Below are 20,903 nucleotides of genomic sequence, written 5' to 3' on the forward strand. Positions count from 1 at the left end.
TTCTGGGGTAACTCAGAAAAAGGATCAGGGGAAACAGCCTAAAAAGGACTCCAAAGATAATTCTAATAATGCAAATTCCAAAGAGGGCCCCAAACAAAACCATAAGGGTAAGCCACAAGGGAAACCACAGCAGAATAGTGTACCCTCTGGTGCCAAACCAGAGGGAGGCCAGAACAAGCCACCATTCCAGAAGGCATTCGGTAAATGCTTTGTTTGTGGCTCTACTGACCATGTGAAAGGAGATCCCAGATGCAAGGGTAAACCTTCAGGGATCCAACTTGCCTCCTTAGCCTTCGCTCCAGAAGAGGAAGTCCCAATGGCAAGTGGAAACTTTCTACTGCTGGCTGATGAACCCATTGGTGTCTCAGCCAGTGTTTCTTTAGTCTCTCTGGGGTTGTGGGAACAACAGAATTTAGATGTGTATAGTTCTATCCCAGATAATACTAAAGAGTATTATAAAGACAGTGTCCAGGTGAATGGTCAGGAGACTCCTGCCATTAGAGACACTGGGGCCAGCATAACTGTGGTGGATGAATCATTTTTCAAGGCAGAGGATGTTGCTAAGGCACCCAAATGCCTCACCAAGTTAGCTGGAGGGCCTGTGCAGATGTGTCCCCAGTTACCAGTTCTCATCCAGTGTAATGATATGGCTGTAAAGATACCTGTCAGTATACAATGTGAAGTACCAGGTAGGGTTCTGTTGGGTAATGACCTGAAAGCTCTTGGAGTATTGTCACATACCCCCAGACCTCCTAGTAAAAGGTTACTGGAGCTCACAAAACCTGCAAGAGAGAAAACCCTACGAGGGTTATCTAAGGAGATGATGACAGAGATCACTCCTTTACCACTGGAGCAACTCACTGCAGTAACTACCAGATCAGGAGCAAAGGGGCAACCCAAGACTCCTAGGAAAAAGCCAGCAGCAAGCACTCCAGTGCTTCCAACAAGGACTTCCCCTCGGTTGTCCACAGTTACACCTGTAACTCCACCTCCAGCTGAGGCTGAGAGGGAGGTACAACCCTGTGTGGTTGAACTAGACTCTGAAGAAGAGCTAGTGGGAGGCCAAGAACTTATTGGAGATCTGGACCCTGAGGACCATCCCGAGCTGCAGTCTTTACTGGCAGAAGGTGGGCCCAGCAGGGCAGCTTTTCGTAAGGGACAAAGAGAATGTCCAACTCTGTTGGGTCTCCGCCACCAGGCAGCTGCTCAGGCTGATGGGCAAGAGCCTGGGAAGTATAGGTTGCACTGGGAAGATGGCCTCTTCTACAGTGAACCAACTGAGTCTGAACCTGGAGACTACAAGCGCCTTGTAGTACCTCAAGAAAACAGACAACAGTTCTTACACTTAGCCCACGAGATTCCTTTGGCTGGTCACTTGAGTTTCAAGAAGACCAAGGAAAGGCTCTCACTCTACTTCTATTGGCCAAAAATGGGGGCGGAAGTAGATAAGTTTTGCAAGAGCTGCCATACCTGCCAAACTTCTGGTAAGGTTGGCTCCAAGAATGTGGCACCTTTAGTGCCTCTCCCAGTTGTGGGAGTCCCATTTGAGAGGGTAGGGATTGACATTGTTGGTCCCCTTGATCCCCCAACCTCCTCAGGCAACAGGTTTATCCTTGTTGTAGTAGACCATGCTACTAGGTACCCTGAGGCAATTCCTATGAGGACTGTTACAGCTCAGGCTGTAGCTAAGGCCCTCATTGGTATTTTTACCAGGGTTGGGTTTCCTAAGGAAGTAATATCCGACAGGGGGTCAAACTTTATGTCCCACTACATGAAAGCCATGTGGAAAACCTGTGGAGTTACTTACAAGTTCTCAACCGCATACCACCCCCAGACAAATGGGTTGGTAGAAAGGTTTAACAGAACCATGAAGAGCATGATAGGTGCTTTAGAGGAACCTCTGAAAAGAAAGTGGGACCTTTTACTGCCATGCCTTCTCTTTGCTTATAGAGCAGTCCCTCAGGAGGGAGTAGGTTATTCTCCCTTTGAACTTCTCTATGGCCATCCAGTCAGAGGTCCGTTGGCCCTGATTAAGGAGGGATTGGAAGGTGCTCCTCCCCTCAAGCCAGTCAGAGTGACTGACTATGTGATAGGTCTCCGAAGGAGAAGGTCACACATGATGGCAGAAGCTAGTGATAACCTGAAAGCTGGACAAGCTTTGGTCAAGCATTGGCATGATCAAAAGGCTAACATGGTTGAGTTCACTCAAGACCAGCTAGTTGTCGTTACGCTCCCAACAAGGCAGAGGGCCTTGCAAGACAGATGGATGGGACCCTTCAAAGTTGTGGGAAAACTTGGGGAGGTCAACTATCTGGTGGATCTGGGCAGACCCAGGGAAGCTCCTAGAGTCTTCCACACCAACCGACTGAAAGCGTACGTCTCCAGACCTGAAGTAGGAGCCTTGCTTCTAGTATCAGCAGCAGAGGAAGAAGAAAGTGAGTCTCTCCCTGATCTCCTCAGAGGTGTACCCTTAGATGAGAAAATTGAAGGAGTCAATCTCTCTTCAGATCTGACACCTGAGCAACAAGAGGAGTGCAAATCTATGTTAAATCAGTTTGCCTCCCTGTTCTCACTCTCACCAGGCTTGACCCCTTGGGGACAGCATGAGATACTCAATGGTGACTGTCTGCCAGTCAAAAGCAGAGGATACACAATGTCAGAAAATGTGAGAACCCATATCAAAGGGGAGGTCAAGAAGATGCTTGATCTCGGGGTAATAGAGCCCTCTACTAGTCCATGGTCTAGCCCAGTGGTGTTAGTACCAAAGGCAGGATCCAAAGACCTGAGATTCTGTGTGGACTATAGAGCTCTTAATGCAGTCACGAAGACTGATGCCCACCCTTTGCCAAGGACAGATGAGTTGGTGGATAAACTTGGTGCCGCCAAGTACCTCAGCACATTTGACCTTACGTCAGGCTATTGGCAAATAGCCTTGACAGGCCATGCCAAGGAGAAAACTGCATTTTCAACCCCAGTTGGCTTGTACCAGTTTAAGGTCATGCCTTTTGGATTAAAAAATGCACCTGCTACATTCCAAAGGATGGTGAATCAAGTTCTAGCTGGGATGGAAGACATCTGCATGGCATACTTGGATGACATTGCAGTCTTCAGCCACTCCTGGGAGGAACATGTGAACCACCTAGGACATGTTTTGCAGGCTCTTGAGCAGGCCAATTTGACTATCAAGGCAAGTAAATGCCAGATAGGTCAAAGTAAAGTGGTCTACCTTGGGCATGAGGTAGGAGGTGGAGAAATAAGGCCTTTGCTCAGTACAATTGAAGCTGTGCAAAATTGGACAACACCTACTACTCAAACCCAGGTGAGAGCCTTCCTAGGCCTCACTGGGTATTACAGGAATTTCATTGAGAACTATGGGACCATAGCTTCTCCACTGAATGTAATCTCCTCTCCAAAATTCCCTAAAAAAGGATAAATGGAATGAGGAGTGCAATCAGGCCTTTGAAAAACTGAAGAAAGCTCTTTGCCAAGCTCCAGTACTGAGAGCTCCTGACTACCACCAAACTTTCATTGTACAAACTGATGCTTCCAATGTAGGTATAGGTGCAGTGCTAAGCCAACTGGATGAGAAGGGCAGGTAGCACCCCATTTGCTTCATCAGCCGTAAGATGAAGGATCCTGAGACAAGGGGTGCAACAATCCAAAGAGAATGCTTTGCTATTGTGTGGGCACTGAAGAAGTTTATGCCATACTTGTATGGTTCTACTTTTGTCATTCAGACTGACCACCAACCCTTGAGATGGTTGATGCAAATGAAGGGAGAAAATCCAAAACTATTGAGATGGTCAATCTGCCTGCAAGGGTTTGATTTCCCCATTGAGCACAGGTCAGGGTGTTGCCATCAAAATGCTGATGGACTCTCTAGGATGTAGGTCATCGACTAGAGGTATGAGGTTCATCCAGGAGTGGATTAAATCCTCCTGTCCCTTAGTCTGGGGAGAGGGAGGGCGAGTGTTAGGGAGAATTCTCTGTTTAGGCTGAATTTCCTAACCTAGTGAGTCCCCCAGCAGCTTTGCTGGATTTTTGGGGTTAATTTATTTCTCCTGCCAAGAGTGAGACTATTTTACCCTCACTCTTGGGCATGATTCGAGTGTGTTTCTTTGACTCTAGATGTGTTTAATGGGCTATGGGGTCTTTTACTCCATAGGGCTTCATGTGTTTTGTGATGTGTGTTACACAGCACCCTTTGTGCAGTAACACAGGGGTGTCAAAGTGTCCCCCCAGTATAGACTCCATACCCTGGGACTGACTACTGTCTCCCAGAGCATGTAAAGTCACCATTGACTTTACTAGTCTTGAATTCTGAACAGAACCAGTGCAAACCATCATATTGTGGACGTACTGGCTGGGACAATTAGATTGCCCCGGGGTCTGTTAGTCGAGGGGGCACGTCTCCGTCCCCCCTGATCGAGTTTTGGCTGGTGGCAGTGGATACTACTTTTTATATTCAACCGCGAATATTTCTCTATGGGATTTTTGCCATTGTTCGAGGCTACTATCTTTATTTATTTAATTACGATAGCCTCGAACATACCGCCGGTTTATTTAATTATTATTAATTCTCCGGTTGGTATTTTTTGCCAAAACCCGGTTCTAAAATGGCGTTTGTGTTCTCTTCTGTGACTCCAACCCAAGTTGTGCCCTTTGTTCCACTTTTTGGCGGGCTTCTCCACAGAAAAGCCCTCCAAAGTGGTGCCACTCTGTCTGGGGTACTTATGAGGGGTGGAGGGGGATTTAGGCACCCTGGACTGAGTTGCCTAGGCAACTCAAGTCGCACTCCGTCCTGATTGGCCCAAGTGGTGAGCCGGTCGGCTCACCACTTAGCATGTTTGAGTGACAGCTAGGCTGAGTGAATGGGGGTTTTCTGCATAAAAGCAGGGATTTGGGGACTGGAACTTCAGAAGTCGCCACAGAACCTAAGAATCTGACGAGGGAGAAGCTGAGCCGACCTGCCACGACGACACCACCGGTGGAGCCCTGCTGGACCGTCTCACCACTTTTCCCAGAGGAGATCTCCCGCTGGAGACTCTTCTTCCTTTGACTGGTGGGGATAACCAGTTTCACCGTCTTTTCGCCTTCCCGACGCATCTCGTGGCCGCCTTGCCTGTGCCAAGCACCCCGGCAACCGGAATACCACGTTTTACCACGACCGCGAAATAAAGGGGGTAATACCTTTAACCGGAAAACTCTGCGGCTTGTTTCTTCCCTGGCAGTGCAACGACCTTCATCTTTCCTCCAAGTCGAGATCTTCTCTTCCCCTGGACGACGACAAGACTTGCACCCGCTGCCAGGAACAACTGCCACCGCTGGAGGATCCTTCCCACTTAAGGTACCGTGTCCCGCCTGGCTTCCCTTGCCACCGACTGTACGGGGTAGATTTAGCCCCCGGCTTTGGAACCTGGGTTAGCCTGGGACACCCTGGCTAAACTTTTCTGAGACTCTCTAAACTCTTTTCAAACTCTCTGCAAGACTTTCTAAGCCTAGTGTAACTGTGTGATCTTGGGCGCATTTGTGCTCTGCTCTTTCTGAGTGGGCCCAGCCTATGGACTTTGGCTCACACGTGACTTTGCTCTTCTGTCTTGCTAATAGTGTTCCTAAATCTTAGAGTGGTGTACCTTTCCATATTCTGTCTTTTTCCCTCCCTTCTTCATAAACTTATTGGAGTGCCATCTATAGTTAAGCGCTCACCTCTGTATGGAAATAAGTGGTGTTAACTAAGACTTAACTGATAAGGGATAAGGGTTGTTTATATAATAATAGTAACTGTGATTAGAGTGTTTTACAATAAGAGTGCTGGAGTGTTTCAAACAGTGTGTTATTAAATAAATAATTATATACTTTGATACCAAAGCTCTGGTCAGTGTTTGCTTGTATTATTGTGTCTTGAGTGCCTATTGTGTATACTTTGCATACTGCCTAACTCTTCTTGAGGGAAGTCTGACTGCTCAGCCACAGCTACCAGGTAAATCTGGGTGGTACAGACTGCTACCAAGTGGGTTTACTGCTAACACCTGTAGTCCTAAATCTTTTGCAGTATTCCCAAAGGGAACTGCACAGGCTTCTGCCTAACAGTATGGTTGCTTCTACTGCCCTGAAGAGCGGTGTTCCTATTCGTAACATCTGTGATGCAGCCACCTGGGCTTCGGTCCATACTTTTGTACATCACTACTCCCTCGATTATATCCGTGGGCAGGATCTGGCCTTTGGCAAGGCGGTCCTTTACTCTGCAATTTGATTGGGCATTCTACAATTATATATTCTAAATTCTTTTCCCACCTCCTTACGTTGGTATTGCTTTCGGAGTCTGTCATAGATATGGAATACGTCGGAGGACCCAATCCCCCCGAAGAACAAGTTACTCCCTTACCTGTTAACGTTCTTTCGTTGGGATGGTCCGAACACATATTCCATATCGCTCCCTCCCTGCCTTCCCCGCTACAGACAGAATTTCTTCTGCGATTGCAGCTTCGGTTTCCGCAATGCTTTCTGTGGTCATACTGGCAGACGATTGGTGCCACACGTTCTGGGAAAAAACTACAACTGAGGCTACGGGCGTTGTGCGTCCTACTTGTAACATTTTGTGACCTCGGAGGAGGTCCTCGAGGACGGCGTATCGACGTCATCGACGCAGACGCCGAAAGATTTTCCGAAGCAGCACAGCTGTGGTGATTACTGTCATAGATATGGAATACGTCGTCGGACCATCCCATCGAAAGAATGTTACCAGGTAAGAGAGTAACTTGTTCTACTCAGTCAGTGGCTGTTGGGCGACGACTGCAGGCTCCACAGGCTAACACGGACCTACATGCTCTTGGGCTGCTAATTCGGGGGCTGCTATCCTTTGCCTTGGGGTCCTTTGCAGCAGGGGCTCCACAGGCAGGAGGCTGCCGTGGATAGTTGCTCTAAATGGGATTCTTTTCAACAATCAAGGGAGGTGGGAGGGATGGAAGGCAGGAATAGTGAGGAGAATCGAGAAGTTTGGTGTAGGGGAAAGCAGCTGGGGGAACAGAGCGTGCCGTAGGCGTGGAAGTGATTATGAAATTTAAATGCCTCAAGTCCGGCCCATAAGGCCTGGTATGATGTTAGGGGGCTTAGCACACTCACCTGCAGTGCTAGAAAAAAGTTGCGAGCGGGTGAGGGTTGCAGGAGCTAGGCCTCCATTGTGGGTTTCCTGTTCACCAATCAGGGGAGGTGGGAGGAATGGAAGGCGGGAGGAGTGAGGAGAATCAGGAGGTTGCGTGTAGGGGAAAGGATCCAGGACACAGAGCGCGGTAGGCACTGGAAGGGATTATACAATTTAAAAAGCCTCAAGTCCGGCCCGTAAGGCCTGCTAGGTCTCAGGGGGCTTAGCACACTCACCCGATGATCAGCTCAAATGGGCCTCTCACTGGGATGAGCATCAGGCCAACTGGATGAGATTTGCATGGGCTTTGAGTACATTTATTAGTAGGCAGTGAGGGTGCTCCATTAAGACAGTCTTGCTATTATACATGGCTAGAATAGTACCGTTTATGCTATATGGAGTGGAGTGTGGGGTGACAAGCTGATAGAAAAAATGAGAAAACTGGAATGAAAAATCGAGCGTATATTGTTTAGAATGCCTAAGACGTTACCAGTGGAATATATATATATATATTTCTGAGGCTTGTGGAATCTGCTTAGATCACATGCTGTGCATAGGCCGACATCTAGTGGAAGCTGCGGAGTATTACAGTTTGTTTTTCGAAAATCGAAAAAGGGCGTCGACACAGGGCGTGCCAGTAATACTATCCCTAGTGTGACGTCCACTGTACCCATGATCCCTCACGCGTCTAGGATCCCCAGATTGTTTTTTTCCGCCATTCTGGTCGGAAGCACTTCATCGGAGTTCCCTGGCTTTGCCATATTTACACTTAAAACTAATTCTAATTTGCCCCTTTTGTCACCCTTACGTCGAGCAGCATCTCGACGCCGAACCGGGGAGGAGATCAACGTCGAAACCCGACGGATTGGGCCTTGAGGCTTCCGCCTCGGCTCGGGCCTGGGCCGCTGGCCTCGGCCCTACAAGTAGGGAGAGTGGGGGGTGGTACACTTCCACACTCGGTTAGAAACACCTTCTTACCTACACACACTTGCCCGCTGCCCACAGGCGCGTATGGAGGGTACGCCCTTTCAGTTTTGCCCCAAGTGTAATAAGAAATACCCTTGGGTAGATAAGCACGCTACGTGCAACCTTTGCCTGCCCAGAGACCACCCCGAGGCGGGTTGCAGGGCCTGTAGCAGGTTTAAGACTAAAACTCTTAAGGACCGCTCCACCAAGCGTTGGGCCCACCACGCCAAGCTAGCAGCTATGGAGGCGGAGGGTACCTTCAGCGACGGCAGCGACGCCGGACTTTCGGACGGCGAGGGCACCAAGGCGTTGAAAGACAGCCTAACGCACGTCCCCGGCCTCGGAAGGTCGTCCGTCCCGGCGACTATGGGGAAGTCCCCCGGCGACAAGAGCGTTACACATACACACGCTAAACACAAAAAACCCACCCGAGATTCGACGTCGTCGAAACCTCGGAAAGAGGCACAGAAGTAGCGGTCCGAAAGGACGTCCTCTGGGCGGTCCCGGTCGAGGTCGCCGCACGACGTCAGGCAAGCCTCCACACTTGCACATAGTGCCTCGCCCATTAACATCACGGAAGATCACTCGTCCGGAGACGAACACGGCTTCCATCTCTTGGAGGGCCCAGTTTCGAAGCCTAGTTCGAAACACAGGGATTCCACCTCCGTTCCTCGACGCCAGGCGTCGAAAGATAAGGGAAAGGGTAAACACACTTCCACCCACGGGGAAGGGGGTAAGCAACAAAGGAAACAACCCTTGCAATCCCCCACAACTATAGAACTGACTTCCCCGTCCAAGTCTTCTCAGGGACAGTCCATAGAGAGTTCCAGCAAGGTCACCCCAAGCTCAAAACTCTGGTCATGCGAGGACATTGACAGAGTAATGTCAAGGATGTCCTCCTTAGCAAATTTCTTCGAAAGACACCCTGACCAACTACTAGCTTTAAACCCTCAGGAATCTTCTCCCTCAGGTTCAAGGGACCCTATCCCTTCAAATAAAAGGCCCCGGGTCGAGACACCAGTAAAGGCTTCAGACCCCTTCGAGGTCCAACCCTATTCTTGCCTTTTCCCTACAGGCCAAGGGGACTCTTCCCTTATAGAGGGCCAGGATTTTGAGACACCAGAAGATCTCGCAGTGTCAGATTATTACGGGGAGGACGTAGACGAGGATGAGCCAGAAAATAGCCCAGATATTTTCAGAATGGACTCACCAGTCGAAAGGGAAGCCCCAGTGTCTGATTCCCCAATAGATAATCAGCCCCTCCTGAATGAACTGCTCTCTCGGGCAGCTAACCACTTCCACATAGACACACAAGGTGTCCAAGAGGAGAGGGACTTCGCGGAGGAACTAATAGGGGAAAGGAAGACAGTAGCCCAGACCATTCCCATCCTGAAATCTATTCAACGCAGAATAGCACCATCCCTTGTCAACCCAAACCTGACAAGACCTGTAAACCCGAGAGTAGAGAAGCTGTTTAAAGCAGCCCAGTCGGACCCTCTATATATTAGAGGCCAACTTAAGCCAGACTCTCTAGTCGTAACTAACACCCGCAAGAGAGCTGGAACCCCATTATCTTCCTCGGAGGCTCCCCCCGACAAGGAAAGTAAGAAACTCTATGGTTTTGGTAGAAAAGTAGCTTCCACGGCAGCCTACCAAACCAGAATCGCGAATTCCACCACACTGTTGGCTAGCTACAACTGCCATCAGTGGGAAGAAGTGGCAGCACTAATAGATTCCGCTCCCGAACCCCTTAAGAGCCAGCTATCTCGCATTTGTGCAGAGGGAAGAAACGTCTCAGGCTGCATTTTAAAAGCAACTTTAGACGCCGCAGACAATGCGGGTAGAATTATAGCAGAGGGGACTGTCATCAAAAGACATGCTTGGTTGAGGCAGTCGGGATTCAGAGCAGAAACACAAGCTGCACTCTTAGACAAACCAGTGGAAAGTGATCTCCTGTTTGGAAAGGCAGTCGAGGACGCACTAAAAAACGCTAAGGAGGAATTCGACACCCTCAAATCCCTTGGCCAGTTAACTACAAAACCACCTAACCAAAGAGGGAACGGCAATTTTCGTCGCCCCCGCGGCCAAAATTCCAATAGAGGAAATACCTATTCCCACACCCAGGGTACACAGTGGAACACCAACTCACAACAGTCTACCCAGGGGTATGGTAGGGCTAGTAGAAGAGGACGTGGTAGAGGCAGAGGCAGCCCCAGTAAAGGAGGCGGCACGCCTCCACCAAAGCAGTGACGCTCATTTCAGGGTCCCTTCCCATGCAACCCCAGTAGGGGGACGAATATCCAGCTTCACCCAGGCATGGGAAGGGATAACATCCGACAGATGGGTGCTGTCGACGGTATCCAAGGAGTACTGTATAGAACTACTGCAACGTCCCCGAAACCACCCTCCAAGACAAAAAGTCCACTCTTTAGAACATCAAAAGATCCTCCTCGAGGAAATCTACAATCTGCTCCTAAAGGACGCGATAGAACTCGTCCCAGGACACCAGGTAAACAAGGGTATCTATTCAACTTACTTCCTTGTGCCAAAGAAAGATTTAACAATGCGCCCAGTATTGGACTTACGGCCTGCCAACAAGTATGTCAAGCCCCAAAAATTCCGTATGACCACGCTACAAGAGGTAATCCCACTCCTAAAAAAGGGGGATTACATGGCAACCTTGGATATGAAAGATGCCTATTTTCATATTTCTATGCTCCCGGCGCACAGAAAATACTTGCGCTTCAAGGTGGACAGTCGCCACTACCAATTCAAGGTACTGCCCTTCGGGATAGCTTCAGCACCAAGGGTATTCACCAAGGTACTGGCGGTGGCAGCTGCACACCTACGCAGGGAGGCAATCCCAGTGTACCCTTATCTAGACGACTGGCTCATAACGGGGGAAACCCCAGGAATCTGCAGATCAAACATTCAGAGGACTATCGACCTCCTCCACGAATTAGGCTTCTCTATCAACGAGAAGAAGTCAAGTCTGGTGCCAAGCACCTCAAAACAGTTTCTAGGAGCTATCCTAGATACTCAGAGAGAATTGACCTTCCCCTCGGAAGAAAGAATTCGGAATATACTTCTGCAAATTCCGCATTATCAGTCAGGTCAACAGATAACAGTACGCAAAGCTATGCGGTTACTGGGCATGATGGCGTCATGCATTTACCTGGTCCCCCACGCGCGTCTGCGCATGCGTCCCATGCAGGAATGGTTGGCGAAACAGTGGTCTCAGGCAAGTGGTCAGTGGGACGATCTAGTGGTCGTTTCGCCAACACTCGTACAGAGCCTACACTGGTGGACAAGAGAGAATATCGCAAAGGGGAAACCCTTTTACGATCCCGAAGTACAGGCAGTGGTTACTACAGATGCATGCCTGACTGGGTGGGGAGCTCACCATCTCCACCACACAGCTCAGGGTCTCTGGTCTCACTCAGTAGCCAAGAACCACATCAATCTGCTAGAGCTTCTGGCAGTATTCCGAGCGCTGCAGGCGTTCGAGCCCCATCTACTGAACTTGTCGGTGCAGATCAGGACGGACAGCACGACAGCCATGTTCTATCTGAACAAGCAAGGAGGGACTCGTTCGCCAAATCTGTCCAAACTTGCCCAGAAAATATGGATATGGGCACTCAGACGGAACATCTTCCTGTCATCGCAACATGTTCCAGGGGAGCTCAATTCCCTAGCGGATGCTCTAAGCAGAGACCCCCTCCCAGAAGAACACGAATGGGTCCTTCACAGAGACGTAGTAGAAGATCTCTTCTCTCAGTGGGGTTTCCCCACTATAGACCTATTCGCCACAAGCGAAAACAAACAATGCCCAGGATTTGCATCCAGGTTCCCCCAATCGGACTCCCAGGGGAATGCCCTGTGGATGAACTGGTCAGGGATGTTTGCGTACGCTTTTCCACCAACTCCTCTCATCAGGAAGGTGGTGTACAAGATGAACAAGGAATCAATGACGCTCATCCTAGTTGCTCCCATGTGGGCGAGACAACCATGGTTTCCACACCTACGCAGGATGGCGGTGTGCGAGCCCATCAGACTCCCAGCCTGGTACAACCTTCTGTCCCAGCAACAAGGTCAAACACTGCATCAGGAACCCAACTCTATGAACCTAGCAGCATGGCTCCTGAAGTCATAGAGTTTGGACATCTCAAATTACCACAGAGGTGTATGGACATTCTAAAAGAGTCCAGGAAACCAAATACAAGACACTGTTACTTTGACAAGTGGAAAAGATTCGTTATCTGGTGCCAGAATAAACAAATCAACCCGGTTGATTGCACTCCTTCCAACGTTGTGACATACATGCTCCACCTGCTGGATGCAGGGTTGGTTTTTAACTCTCTGAAAGTACACCTGGCAGCCCTCTCGGCTTACACCACATCCCATAACAGGGTCTCGTGGTGGAAAGTACCAGTGGTTAAAGCCTTCATGGAAGGAGTAAAGAGACTTCACCCTCCTATTTCGAACCCACCGCCAGGATGGGACCTCAACGTGGTGCTAGCTAAGCTCATGGGGCCCCCCTTCGAACCCATGCATAAAAGCAGTCTCAAACACCTGACTTATAAAACAGCCTTCTTAGTAGCCATTACCTCCATAAGAAGGGTCAGTGAAATTCAGGCTCTGTCAGTGCAAGATCCTTTCTTTACTATCCACAAGGACAAACTGGTTTTACGCACACACCCTAGGTTCTCACCAAAATTCATATCCAAGTTCCATGTAAACCAGTCCATCGAGCTTCCGGCTTTCTTCCAAAACCCACAAAGCTCGGCTGAGGTGAAACTACACACCCTAGATGTGCGTAGGGCGGTCTTATACTATGTAAATAAAACCAGACCGCTAAGAAAAACAGATCAACTGTTTGTCTCCGTAGCTACAGGCAGAGAGGGGGATCGCGTCTCTAAGGGCGCTATCTCTAAGTGGATTATCAACTGTATACAGCTGTGTTACTCTCTTTCTAAAAAGACTCTGCCGTTTACACCAAGGGCCCACTCTACTAGAGGCATTGGGGCCACTCTGGCTTTCATTGCAAATGTTCCCCTCGACACCATTTGCAAAGCAGCTACTTGGAGCTCTATTCACACTTTTACTCAGCATTACTGCATTGACACTCATTCCAAGACAGATACACAAGTGGGACAAGCGGTTCTAAGACACCTGTTTGCTCATGACCCTTCTCACATCCCACCTCCTTCTTCTGGTACTGCTCGCTAATCTCTGCACAGCATGTGATCTAAGCAGATTCCACAAGCCTCAGAAGGGATACATTACTCACCGTAATCGTATTTCTGATGCTTGTATCTGCTTAGATTCACATGCGACCCACCCTTCCTCCCCTCCGAGAGAAGGCGCATGGTTGCTTGTAGTCTTACCTTTCTGTCTATCTGCTTGGACTATCTGTACTCACGCTACTCCTCATGCTACCTCATGTCAGGAAAAACACAATCTGGGGATCCTAGACGCGTGAGGGATCATGGGTACAGTGGACGTCACACTAGGGATAGTATTACTGGCACGCCCTGTGTCGACGCCCTTTTTCGATTTTCGAAAAACAAACTGTAATACTCCGCAGCTTCCACTAGATGTCGGCCTATGCACAGCATGTGAATCTAAGCAGATACAAGCATCAGAAATACGATTACGGTGAGTAATGTATCCCATATATATGTATGGAATTTGTCCTTAGAAGTATGCTAGTGGAAACCTAAAACAAACTGGTGATGTGCTTTGAGAAATTATTGAGCCTTGCTATTGGGACTATAATGGTTGATGTCTTCCTTGCTTTTAGAGGAATTAATGAATTTGATCGTTTTGGTACTATGAGAAGGCTGTTGGGCAAACATAATACTTGGATATCAGGGTTCCTACAAAATATATCTGGATCTCCTCAGTTGGCACGCAAAAGATGGGTTAAATTGAAATTAACAGAGTATAATAAGGAGATAGGCATTGTACGTTTATAGTCTGTCAACAGTGGTCCTTTCATCCAATTACGAATGTAGCGCAGACATGTACCGAAATACATTGAAGCGTTTCCAACTAGTACCATAATAAGGCAGTATCTTCAGTTTAACTTCAATGTTATCCAAGTCTTAGAGACAGAAGGTGCTAAAATTGGTATTCCACGGTCGGAACGTTTGTGTCGACTATGTGGTGAAATGGAAATTGAATCCTTAGAGCATATTATGTTCCATTGTGTTAGTTTGACAGATATTAGAAGCAACCCCATGGAATCTTATAGTAATATGATTAACTGTACTGACGTCAATTTTATGGAGAATGTTAATGGAAGGTAATGATGTAAATTGTATTTATTATATGATTAGCTTTCATCAGAAATTTATTGTGATTTTAGGTGAATTGTCACAGGGACTTTTATAAAGGACTCGATCTGTCCCGCTATATAGTAATGAAGTACACAATGTTTTTTAGCTATTTAAATGAAATGTTTTGTGTGTAAATCTCTGTTTATACAAAGCCAATTTGGCTATAAGTATATTAATAAAAAATACAAATACATAATCTATAAAGTCCCTGCCATCGTAAAAGGGAGAAACGTATGTGCCCAATTGGACAGTTGAAGTAAGGGATGTGCCATACGGGCAGACTTACTTCCCCAGGGATGGAAAAGGATGGGAAAAGAAAAAGTATGATGTGTCCATGGCTACACTAAGAAACGTCCACAGGCTCAAATCTGAATCACCATCCTAGGAAAAGAATTGCATCCGATAGTGGCAATAGTACCTAATTTGCTGACCCAATTAGTTCTGGGAACTAACCTGCCCCAATTTGATCAGTGGGTGTCGCGAGTGGCACACCTTAATATGAAAGGCAGTAAAGGTGAACCTCGCTATCTGAAAGAACCATCTGACCCATGGATAAAGGAGAACACCTCGGGAAAGGAATCTAACCCAAGAGTTATACGGTGGTTCTTGGACTTGCAACCATCTTGCTAGTCAGTGTAACATCAAAAGGGCCGAGACCAAGGAAATGTACATTTTCTTTCGAGGTTCCCTGGTTTAGCAGTACAGTCCAAACCACATAGGGGCAGGGTCTGTGAGAAAACGGACGGTGTTCTCCCACTTATTCCCCCTGGATCCTTGATTCAGGGAAGGGCCATTGTTTTTGGATCCCGACCCTGGGGGTGGACAAGCAAGGGAGGATCACCTGAGTGGGGGGTCACAGGAGATTGGGAGGAGAACACCCAAGGGTGAGACATGGTATTCCCCCTTTTCACCTCAAACCCCTCTCCCTCAGCTGTCATAGGGTATTTCCAAACTCATTCCATCTCCCCTCCCCGTTTCCAACCAATACTGGGACGAGGAAGAGGCAACCAGGAGTAGTGAAGATTTCCCATAGGAACAACATATGGAGTGTAAGGGAAACCGGCTATGTAAAGAACTCAAACTGTCCCACTCATGGTCAGGCATTCACTAATGATCACTTGCACCTGACTCCACTTGACTATTTTCACAACTATAAAAGGTGTGGTCTTTTTCCAAAGGGTGAGCAAGCTGGGGTGGTTGTCTGGACCAGAGAGGCCAAGGAGCAGAGAGCAATAGGACCTGAATCCTGGTGGATAACGGTGCCCCGAAATGCTGGCCCAGTGTTTGTAAGGGGCTGCAGCATGGCTAGGGAGCCGTGTCTCCATGGAGCCAGAGTGAGGCACCCTGCTGTTGGCAGTTGGAAAAGTTCTTGTTCCCTTCGGTACTTGTGCCTGTCTCAAGGGTGCCTGAGGGGCAGGTGGTAAGACCCTTACCCCAACCTTGTGTATCCAGAGGGACCGCTTATCAACGCAACGTTGCCCGGTGAGTTTCATGTCAGTGAGAGAGAAAATCAGGAACGTGCGGCTGACTGGAGCGGAGCGGGAGAAAGACACAGTTGGTAAAGCGGCACAGAGCGGAAAAGCGAGCGAAACCTTGTAAAGCGGCACGCAGCGGAAAAGTGAAAGAAGCGAAGAAAGCTTGTGGAGCGGCAAGGAGCGGAGAAGTGAAAGCAAATATGAGAAAGACAGAAAGCAGAAGACATAGATAAAGCAACAAAAGGAAAAGGCGCTAGCGGCGCAGACGGAAAATAAAGACATTAAGAAGGTGCAAGTGTGCGCGCAAAAGCAAGGAAGTGCAAGTGTGCACGCAAAAGCAAGGAAGGTGCAAGTGTGCACCCAAAAGCAAGGATGGTGCAAGTGTGCATGAGAAAGAAGCAAAGGAAACAAAGGAGAACAAGAAGGGGTGCAGTAAGCACCTGAAGGTGAAAGGTTTAAAAAAGGAAGAGCAAGGAATAAAGAGAGGGGCTAAAGATCAGAGTGGTCGCGCTTAGTAGTAGCAAAGAACCTGGTGTTTGCAAAGGTCTCTGATACTACCCTGTGAAGGGATTATATGTGAAAGAACTGTATGTGAGAGAAAGGCACATCCTAAGAACCGTATATTTGAGAAAGGTACATCCTGATGAGCTGAACTTGTGTATAAAACTAAAAGGGGCCTAAGCTTGGCGAAGGAATACAGAGGCCCAAGCTGAACATGATTTTGAATCCAAGAGGGGCCTAAGCTTGGGGAAAGGAACCCTGCGATGCTTGACAAAGTTGAATACTTATTGGGTTTTGATGATGGAGTTCAATCTTGGGGAAGCGAATCCCAAGGAACCTATGACATTGAAAGTGTTTGAGACTACTGCAAGAACAGTGGAGAGGCCTTATGAACAGCCCTTTATGATTGAGCTCATTTTGTGAAACTGGCCAACCTACACCTTGGTTTCCTATTTTCTGTTGAACCATTATATAAGAGTGAGGGCAAGCATAGGTTTAGAGACAGATAGATTTTTACTTTGAACTTTCAGACTTCGCCAGCCCTTAGAAACATCAGTTAAGGGAACCATCCCTTTAGTGTTAGTGCCAGTTAGGCATTACACCAACCCAGGAACCTTAGTAAATAAAGGTTTTTAAACAAACATCTTTCAGTCTGTCTCTCTCTTGATAACATTCCTGTCTCACAATGCCCAAAGCAATTCCTTAGAAATGCCAACTAATGACATTTTATGTCTCCTGTTCCTAATATACTCACCAAATGTAAGGTACATCCTCCCATTAGCACATGCAGCCATCACATGCAAACGCTCTCCAAAGAAATCCCATCTACTGCCTCATATGCATGGTGTAGGTGTGCTGCCATCACACGCCGAGTGTATCTACAAATGCCCCAATAATGTCATCTATTCGTGAATATAATACACTCAGTACTGTTTTTAAGTACTTTTGAGAACCTTTTTTAGAATCATAAGTATTTTAGCTCATAGTATGCTATTAAGTAAAACTATGAAAAAACATTGTGTGTGATTAATTTTTTTCAAGTTTAGAATGATTGGCAATGTCTAAATGTCTAAATCAGGGTGCAAGAGTTCCAATTCGCAAGCAATTAGCCAGCCATAAAAAACAGCCTCCGTGACTTTCTTTCTCTGGCCATTCTTCCCTCCTGTCTGATGCACTCATCCAGACATACCTTTGATGCTCTCATCTCAGCAGACATCTGCTTCTCCAACCCTCTCACTGCACCTCTCTCCTGGTCTGACCATGCTCTCCTGTCCTCTCACCTGGACCCCCCCGGCTAAGCCTCTGCCTACACTGCCAGTCTTCTTCTCCGTCATTCGACCAATGAAGTGTGTCAGTTGCTGCTTTTGCCGCCACTTTAATTTCCCCTCCCACTCCTGCCACAGACTCACACAACGGCTCTACCCTTGCTAATCATCACCTCTCTATCACCAACACCCTTGACATCTTTTCACCGGTCATGAGGAAGCCATGAAGCCTGCCTCCAAGCGCAACACCTGGTTTGACTTTGACCTAGCCTCTCTGGAATGCAAGTGCAGAGTTGCTTTGTGGAAGTGGCGTGCATCAGGCGCATCCTCAGACAGACTGGCCTGCTGCCTGCTCCAAAGGCAATACAGACTCCATCAGCTCGAGGAAAAGGGCCCATATCCAAGCCCACATCTCTGGGGCCACTAATAACACGGACAAACTGTTAAAATATACAATCCTACTGCTGTCCCAACTTCTCCCCTGCCATCCCTGACCCTCTGTTCTTCACTGGCCTCCCACTTCTTAACCATATCTCAGCACATCCTCTTATCACTTTCCACTACACCCTTCCCTCCTCCCTCCAGCTCTCAGGCCTTCCTTGGCCCCCCCTCTCCTTTTCCCTCCTACTCTCCTCTTTCTTGCCCATATAATCGGATAAAGTCTCTAGACAAGTCCTCTCTATGAAAGTCTCCTCCAAACAGGTACTCCTTCAGAACTATCAAGGACACCATTGCCTCCCTTGCGTCAGCCTTTGCTGATTTCTGTAATCACTACTTCACCACTGGCTCCTTCCCGCTACCCCTCAAGTACTCCCTTGGGCATCCTCTTCTCAAAAAGCCCTCTGTGGACCCCTCCTGCCCGGCTAACTACTGCCCTATCTCCATTACCCCCTTCCTGAGCAAACACCTGGAGAAGCTTGTCATCTCCCAATTGATCCAACATGCTGAATCTGTTTGCTGTCTCCACGACCACCAGTCTGGCTTCAAAGCAGACAGGCACAGAAACTGCTCTACTGAACACCCATGAAGACTTCCTCTCAAATCTCGATTCCAACTCTCCATTGTTTCTGATCCTTCTGGATCTTTCCTCTGCCTTCAGCACGGTCAATCATGCCACTCTACAAATCGGCTCTGTGACACCCTCACCATCACAGGCCTGGCACTGGACTGGCTGACCTCATTCCTCTCGGAATGACCATTCCCAGGTTCAACTGGCCCTTTTTCTCTCCCCCCATCTCACTCTCCACTTGCCGCATCCCTCAAGACTCTATCCTCTCACTGTGGCTCTTCAACATCTACCTTGCCCCTCTGGCCCACCTGATATCCTCCTTCTCTAATCACTTCCAGTGTTATGCAGATAACACCCAGCTGTCCTTCAAGCTTCACTCCACTGCCTCCTCTTCCTCCTCTCTCATCCATGACTGTCTGCCTGCTATTCAGGCATGGTGTGCTGCCAATGTTCTCTGCCGCAATGCCAGTAAAACTGAGATCCTTCACATTGGGACACCTGCTCCCTCCTTCCCTCCAGCCACCTTCTATAGGGTCCATCCCCTCAACTTCTTGTGAGGCAAAAAAACTTGCTGTCATCTTTGACGACTCTCTCTCTCCTTCTCTCCTCACATCGAGGACCTTGCCAAGAAGGCCCACTATCAGCTGCACCTCCTCAGTCGCATTCTCCCTTTCCTCACCTTCTCCCAGAAACCCAATGTCTCCTGAGCTCTGGTCCTCTCTAGGCTGGACTACTGCAACAGCCTCTTCCTCCATCTTCCTTCATCCTCCATTGACCCCCTTCAACTAATCCAGAATAGGACCCCGAGACTTATCCTTGGTCTCAAGCCCAGGGACCGCATCTCTCCAGCCCTAAAATCTCTCCACTGGTTCTTGATTGCTGCTAGGATCAAGTTCAAGACCCTCTGCATCATCCACAAGGCTTTCTGGGGCCTGAGACCCACTACATCCAACTCGCTCTCTCTAAATACCTCCATGCTAGAGCCCTTTGGTCTTCTAGCTCCAACGCTGTGCAGATCAGACGCTTCTCTAAGCAGAGAGTGGGGGCTAGATCTCTCTCCTCCACAGCAGCCTTCCTCTGTAATGGTCTCCCTGGCTCTCTCAGGCTTGAGACGGATCTCCTCAAGTTGCGGAAGCTCCTCAAGACCCTCCTTTTATCTTTTTCCTTCCCTCGCCCCCTCCCCTACTGACCACCCCCCCCCCATTTGCTGCAGTGACTGGATGCCTGATTCCCTCTGAGGTTTACAGGGCGCCAGGCCCCCCCTGCCCAGTTCTCCCCCTTCTTTGCACTTAGCATGTGGACCCTCATCCCATTAGTTCCCTGGCACTTGTCTCTCTTACCTATCCCCTACAGCCCTCTTCCCCCCCCTTTTCACTTGCACTCTCTCCTCTTTGCCCTGCTTGTCCCCTCCCACCCTAGCACTATGCATTTGCGCAGACAGGCACTCCCACCCCACACCGCTCCCTTGAACTTCTTGCTACTGCACTTGCACAATCGGAATGTCACAAGGCCCAGTAGAACCATTATCTTTCTCTCTTGTTTCCCCCTCCCCCTTTTTGCCTTGTGGCACCTTGAAACACCATTTGTTGTATAGCCACCCTACAAATATCCTTTAAAAAAACGCAGAACATGTTATGCCATTGAAGTAAACAGTCATGTGTGGTACATGGAATAAATATCACTTATCATGACTTGGATGGAATAATAGCAACCAAAGGGAGTGTTCCAAAAAATATGCCAATAAGGGTGCCTGTACCACTAGAATATAGTCATTCGTAGACCTGGGAAAGCCAGTTCTATGTCTTTTTCCCGTTTTCTGAAGGTTGCATTTCAAAAAGTTCATTTATTTTGTCAGTCGATTTCGTGCCACCCCCAGAAAACAGGAAAGGAACATCACCACTGTTTTCTTTATTCGGGGGGTTTTCCCACCAAAATCCCCCTTTTGCTCCTTGCCTCCCCCATCTGCCTCTAAATACACACTTTTTTTCACATTCACGCGCGTACAGACACACACTACACATAACACTTACCTCTGACCCCCGCAGCTCGTCCTCTCCGTCTCGCTGTGCTTGTCAGCCCCTGCGTGCGCTCGTGTGTGGCACGGGGGCTGACATTTTGTTTTATAAAGATCACTCGGTGCGGTCACGGAGCAGTCTTTCTAAATCAGTCTTTTTTCCTTTTGGAAAAAAGAAAAATCATTTGACC

At 48.3% G+C, this 20,903-nt stretch overlaps 1 protein-coding gene across 1 annotated transcript in view; it reads left to right on the plus strand.

Annotated features, from left to right (window-relative positions):
* The window catches only part of ACBD6 (acyl-CoA binding domain containing 6), a 1,145,790-nt gene that overhangs the window by 657,888 nt on the left and 466,999 nt on the right, over positions 1 to 20,903 (plus strand). The window lies entirely within an intron of this gene.

This window comes from Ambystoma mexicanum, chromosome 1q, assembly GCF_040938575.1.
Source record: "Ambystoma mexicanum isolate Mex_15411 chromosome 1q, UKY_AmexF1_1, whole genome shotgun sequence".
In the NCBI taxonomy this organism is placed as follows: Eukaryota; Metazoa; Chordata; class Amphibia; order Caudata; family Ambystomatidae; genus Ambystoma; species Ambystoma mexicanum.